This window comes from Balaenoptera acutorostrata, chromosome 3, assembly GCF_949987535.1.
Source record: "Balaenoptera acutorostrata chromosome 3, mBalAcu1.1, whole genome shotgun sequence".
NCBI lineage: Eukaryota > Metazoa > Chordata > Mammalia > Artiodactyla > Balaenopteridae > Balaenoptera > Balaenoptera acutorostrata.
The window spans coordinates 45,518,141-45,524,140 of NC_080066.1; positions in this window are offsets into that span (position 1 = coordinate 45,518,141).

The following is a 6,000-nucleotide window of genomic DNA, read 5'->3' on the forward strand; positions in this document are numbered from 1 at the left end:
AGCCTCTGAGAAATGTGGATTCTGGGTGAGCCAAGACCAGAGGGGACAACTTGACCCAAATCTAAAATGGTGCTGTTCCCAGGAAGAGGGAGGTTGGAACATTCAGCCCAGCCAAGGAGCACACGGTCACCAAGGAGCAGAGGCCACGTCGGAGCTGAGGACTTGGTTCCATGAACTTAGAGTTGAACTGCCCGCAGGACGAACCACGGTTGACCCACCTGTTCCAGACCAGCCTCCATAGCTCTGGAGAGAAGGCTGGAGAAGATACGATGGACAGGTCCTATTCTGGCTTTGCAAGAACCCCCAAGAACCTGGGACGGAGCAGGCAGATGACACTAAATTGCTAGGGTGTTCCAAATCATGTTTTCGAAAAATCGCAGCTTCCTACTAAGAGTCAGCACTCCAGCCCCGAATAAGGCAAAAGAGTGTCCAAAATGTGGTGGTTGTTCTTTAAAGCCACTTGAGTTGTCAAGGAGGAAGGGACCCTGGGCTTTCATCCTCAGGGTTAACCTCCTTCCTGCTCTGTTAAAATGTCACAGGAGGGACTGCACTATTCCCTTCTGCCTCCAGGGAAGCCGCTGCAAAAGCGTGAAAGGGCACCGCAAAGATAAATGTCATTCCTTTAAAATATATATGATTGCCTTTCTGGGTGCCTCGGGAGCCCCAGAGTGTGAGGCCTGGAAGAATGTTAAGCGTCGAGCTCCATTTCTCTACAGCCACTGTGTTTGCTTTCTGCATTGTGCACTCCAGGGGGGCGTCTCTGCATCCAGACGGCTGTGTCAGTGTCACTTTCTTGTCACTTTCCTACCCTGATCGTCACACTCACCAGCACTGAGCTCCAACACTGAGGTTTTCAGCTCTGTGGGGAGAGGTTCCAATGTCCATCCCCACCTCCCTCTTTTCACAGAGGTAGTGATTTTAGAATTTGGCAAAATCCTTTTCCCCCCTATTAAGATTAAGAGTTAAGACTTTTTTTAAAACCCAAAGCCAAATGTAGTATCCAAATACTGGACGTAATCTCCCCAGGGAAACCTGGGCTTGATGCCGATATTTTAGGGGCTGGAATGACAGGTCACAAATAGACAAGCATTAGCCAGCTTGATTTGTTAGATTCATTCCCTTGCCTGGTAAATAACAGTGTTTTAAAATATATTTGAAAGATAAGTAAAAAAACATTATCTTGAAGGTGAAGGGGGTTAAGAAAAGGGATCAAGATCCGCTCCCGAGCATATGAGACTGGACATAATTAATCAATGGCAATTCAAGCAGGACATTTGTTCTAAATTAATGCCTGACGGGAAGCCAGCGGAGACAGTGGAAGGATGCTCAGAACCTATTAACCCTGCATGCGGATGCTCCAGCTCCAAACCAAGATCACGATACTATGTCTCCGTGTTTCTTCCCTTGTTGTTCTTCTTGTTGACGCTTGAAGTCTGAGATTTGGGATTTGCATTATAAAATTAATATTTAAAAAAGCAACAGCCCTAACAGGCTCTATGGGAACAGAATGGTTTGGACTTCTCACAAGAAGTGGAAATAATTAGTATCATATTTTACACTTCTCCAGGGCCTTTCATCATGAGGATCTCAGAGGCCTTGGAAGACATTTCATTGTTGAAGCTTGCGGTGCCCTGGGGAACAAGCAAAATTGCCAATGGGCCTCAGTGGATTAGCTAAGGCCTTGGGTTCCAGAAAGTTCCAGTGGTGAATGCAGAGAGGAACCCGATTTCAGGTCTTGGAGTTGGCCCTGCGTTCCACGTACCTGCCAGTGCCCACCTGCAGGGGAGTAAAGGGGCCAGAGCTCTTTGGAAAACACGGTTTTCTTTCTGTCTCTTCTTGTTCTTGGTTCCTTAAACTGAAACTGATGGAGTGGAAAGGGAAGGAACTCTTAAAACCTGCCTCTGGGTTCTCTCCAGAGAAGGCTGGGGACCCAGGACAATCCACACATCACCATTCCCAACCCGCAGGTCCGGTACTGCCAAAACACTTTGGCCCTGTGATGGCGTGAGTTCCAGAGACCTCGGCTTCCCCTCCCCCCTCGCCCTCTCCATCTGGGCACCATGATCAGGAGGCAACCTGTCCTTTTCTCCTACTTAGAGCTCAATTTGCCCAAGATTCCCCTGCAGCCTCTGACGCAGCCCAGCCAGTCTGGGGCAGCCCCACGGAGTCCCGGCCTGTACCTGGTACCCGGTACCCTGATCTGCTGCCTTGTAATAACAGTGGCCACAGGCCTCCGGGAGCAGGCGGTCAGTCAGCCAACCTCCTTTTGACCATCAGTCAATCCCCAGTCAGCCCATCATCACCCACCCTGAAGCCCCTCAGATCTTCTCCATTCGCCTCAAACCCCCAAATGACTCCCACCGTCAGCCTCCTCCTTCCGTGAAGAGATGGAATCATCTGAAATGCAGTCTCTCCTCAAAACCTCTTGATCTCTCCCCTCCCCTTTCACTTCCTTCCTCCCACTTCTGAGGAAACAACATTCATCCTCTCACCGGTCCTCAGCCGCTCTGCCGCCTCTGTCCTCTCTTTCCACCAACAGGCACTCATTCCACCCATCCTGGCTCCTGTGGCTCGTCCCTTCACCAACAGACCTGGGGGTGGGGGGCTTTCTGGTGCTGGCACCGCCTTTCCTCTCGACCCCCTCGTGGCCCCCATGCTCCTGGAACCAGAGACTCAGCTGCCACGTCAAAAGCCCTTTCTCATCACCAAGCTTTTTGCACTGCTTGGCTCTACACTGACTCCTCCTGGACGTTCCCTGTCCCCTTGGTGCCCAGGAAGCCACGTTCTCGTGACTCTTCTCCTTTGCCAATGCCCCTTTGTTGTTTATTTATGTATTTATGTATTTATGATTTATTTATTGACACCCTTACCTTAATCTAAAAAGTAGTTGAGGTAAATCCGCCCATTATTTCCCTCTCTCCTTCTTGCCCCACACTTAGACCTTCCCCACCTTGGCGTCCTCTCCTCGGCCCCCTTTCATCACATCCTTGCACACTCATCAGCAACCTCCTGCCTTCCTTTGGAGCCATCCTCCACTTCCTGCAGCCTAGCGCCTCCCCTGAGCTCCAGGCTCGATTGCACACTGCTCGTTGGTCATTCACCCCGTCTGCTCCAGCAGCGCCAGAAACTCAACATCTCTGAAGCCAAGTGTGTCATCTCTGCCTCGCCTTCCTCTACAATCTCTCCTTTTACTGTTAGAAGACCCATGATCCTCTCAACCACCCAATTCTGAGACCCTAAAGTCATCTTCATTTCTTCTCCATGCATTCCCTTACTACTCTTGCACTATCCTTGCCTTCTGGTCTCTCAATTTCAGCAGCAGTGTCCTCTCCCAGATTTCCTCTGGGCATGCTTGCATGTTCTCCAGTCCATCTTAAACATTCATAGAGACTTTTTTTTTTTTATCTCCAGCCATTCACAAACTTTTAAAATAATGTGCAAGTCTTCGTCCTGACATTACAGACCATCCAGTAAAGCCCCATCCTTCCTTTACACCTTGTACCAGTCCATCTAGAATAGCCGTCATTCCTGGAAGGGGTGTCCGGTTTTCCTGTCTCTGTGCCTTTGGTCTTGCTGTTCTCATCCCCTGGAACACTCTCTTCTGGTTCTTTCGAGGCCCATGCAGAAACCACATCTTTCATGAAGCCCCCTCCCGATCTACCAACCACTGGGATCTCTCCCTCCGCTGAACCACCGTAGCACTTTATTTGTACCTTTCTCATGGCACGTACCATATTCTGCCTTGTATTATAGTTATCGTGCACTTGTCTTATGACCGTTCTTAGATTGTAAGCTCGCCAAGGGCAGGGACCGTGTTTTATTCATCCATGTCCATCACAGCACCAGGGGTGGTGCATAGCACACAGCAATTGCTCAATAAATGTTTGTTGGATTAAATCCTCAATGCCTATCAAGAGTTGTATAATTAAGAAAGTCATTTTGTGTCTTATAGTGTCACAGGAACTTCCAAAGAATCATGTGAGTTGGGAAGATGCAGAAATCATTATCCCCATTGTATAAGTCATAAGACTGAGGCAAAAACCCCATGAAGCCACATAGCTCACCAAAAGAATTTGCATCCAGGTCTTCTGGTCCCCACTCCAGGGCTTTTTCTGTTCATTCTTGCAGTTGAGTCACTGTAAACTGAAAACTGACCTTAGGCAAGGTCCTGGCTGCCACAGGTCTGGGCATCAACTTCACAGAGTCGGGCAAACCTTACTGTGAACCCCTGCTCATGTGCCCATCAGCACAGGCAAAATCTCTCTCTTTTTTGGAGAGGACAAAAGCCATTCAGGTTTTACCAGGCCCAGGGGGTGGAGCTGTGGGACCTCATAAATCATTCCCACTGCTGTTGTCACAGGGTAGAAACCATCCGTCCAGATGGCAAAGAGACTACCAGCTCCAAGGGGCTGCTGTTTGATAAATCTCTTCATGCCTAATTAAGGCTCCCCTTCCAGAATGAATGGAACAAGAACAGGAATGAATGATGCCAGTCAGATGGGACTCCAGACATGCATGCTGCCTCATGAATGCCCTTAATAGCATCCCCAATGACACTGACAGCCTGCCCCAGCCTGCCTGTCTCTCACCAGCACTTCCAGATGTCATCATCTTTTCCCATCTTTATCCCCATCCTTTCGTTTTCTCCTCTCCAGCGCTCTTTACCTTGGCACCCACCAAAATCAGGGTGAACCTTGGAGAGCCAAGTTATAGCTCTTCCTGGGGACCTGAGCCCTGGCCTGGGGCAATGCAGTGAAGTGGCAGGAGGGGAGGAGACAGGGGCCACTCTATGCCATAGAACAAGGAGCTGTTCTGGTGGTGGGCCATCCATAGCAATGAGAGGTTTCCATGGTTACTGTCTAGAAGCAATGTTTTTGTCACCCTTGGGCTTCATGACGAGGGTAGGAGTTTCATTTCCATCCTTAGTGGTCCAGGTGGTGGGACCAGTTTCCACATACAGTGAATTGAGCTCTCCAACCCCAGGTCATCCCATGTGTTTAGAATCACCCCAGTTGGCTGTAGTCAAAGCCCAACAGAACCACCCAGCAAGGACACTGAAGGTCCTTTGTGGCCTCTCTCCATCTTCCTTGCCACTTCCTCAGCCATCCCACCTCCCCCTAGAACTTGGGGTGGGAAATGGGATTCCCAAGGGGTTCCAAGACATGCGTCAAGAAAACCCCAAATACTCCAGCCATGACAACATGTTCAAGTATTAAAGAGGCTTCCCTAAAACTGATCTAGCACTAGCTGTCAGCAGCCAGTCCTTGGGGAAGTAATAGAATATGAGGAGCTGACAGCCAGGTGGTGGGGAGATGGCCCCGTGGCCCACGTGGACCCTGCAGGGCAGGCCCAGCCAAAAAGGACTGCAGACTCCAGGGTGGAATATTGAGGTAAGTCAAGGTGAGGTTGGCACCGCAAAACACCCCTTTGATTTATTTCAAAGCGCCTTCATTTTCTAGAACAAGGTTGTCACGGTAGAGCTGCAGGACAGTGTCTGTGATGGGATGCCTGACTCAGCACTTATGGAAAGTTGGCTGTTGCAAAGAAGACCACTTTGGGGTGAGCTGCTTTGCTCAAGGAAAGCCAAGATTGAGCTTTCCCATCCCCACGGCCAGGGTTGCAGTGAATGTAACTCAATGTACGGTTAAGTCCCCTACGTATGAATGAGTTCCATTCTGAGAGCACATTCATAAGTCCACTTTGTTCGTAAGTCCAACAAAGTTAGCCTAGGTACCCAATGAACACAATCGGCTATATACCACTGCTTTTATGCTTGCTTCCAGACATCCTGAGCTTGAAATAAAGGTACCCGTACTATTGTACTCTATACAGTACTGTACAGTAAAGTATTGGGTTGGCCAAAAAGTGCCTTCGGTTTTTAAGTAAAAATAAAAGACATATTTTTCATTTTCTCCAAGAACTTTATTGAACAACCTATTCACCCTTTTATTCCACTACTTTCTGCTATTTTTCAGGCAACTTTATAATTCCATCTTCCCA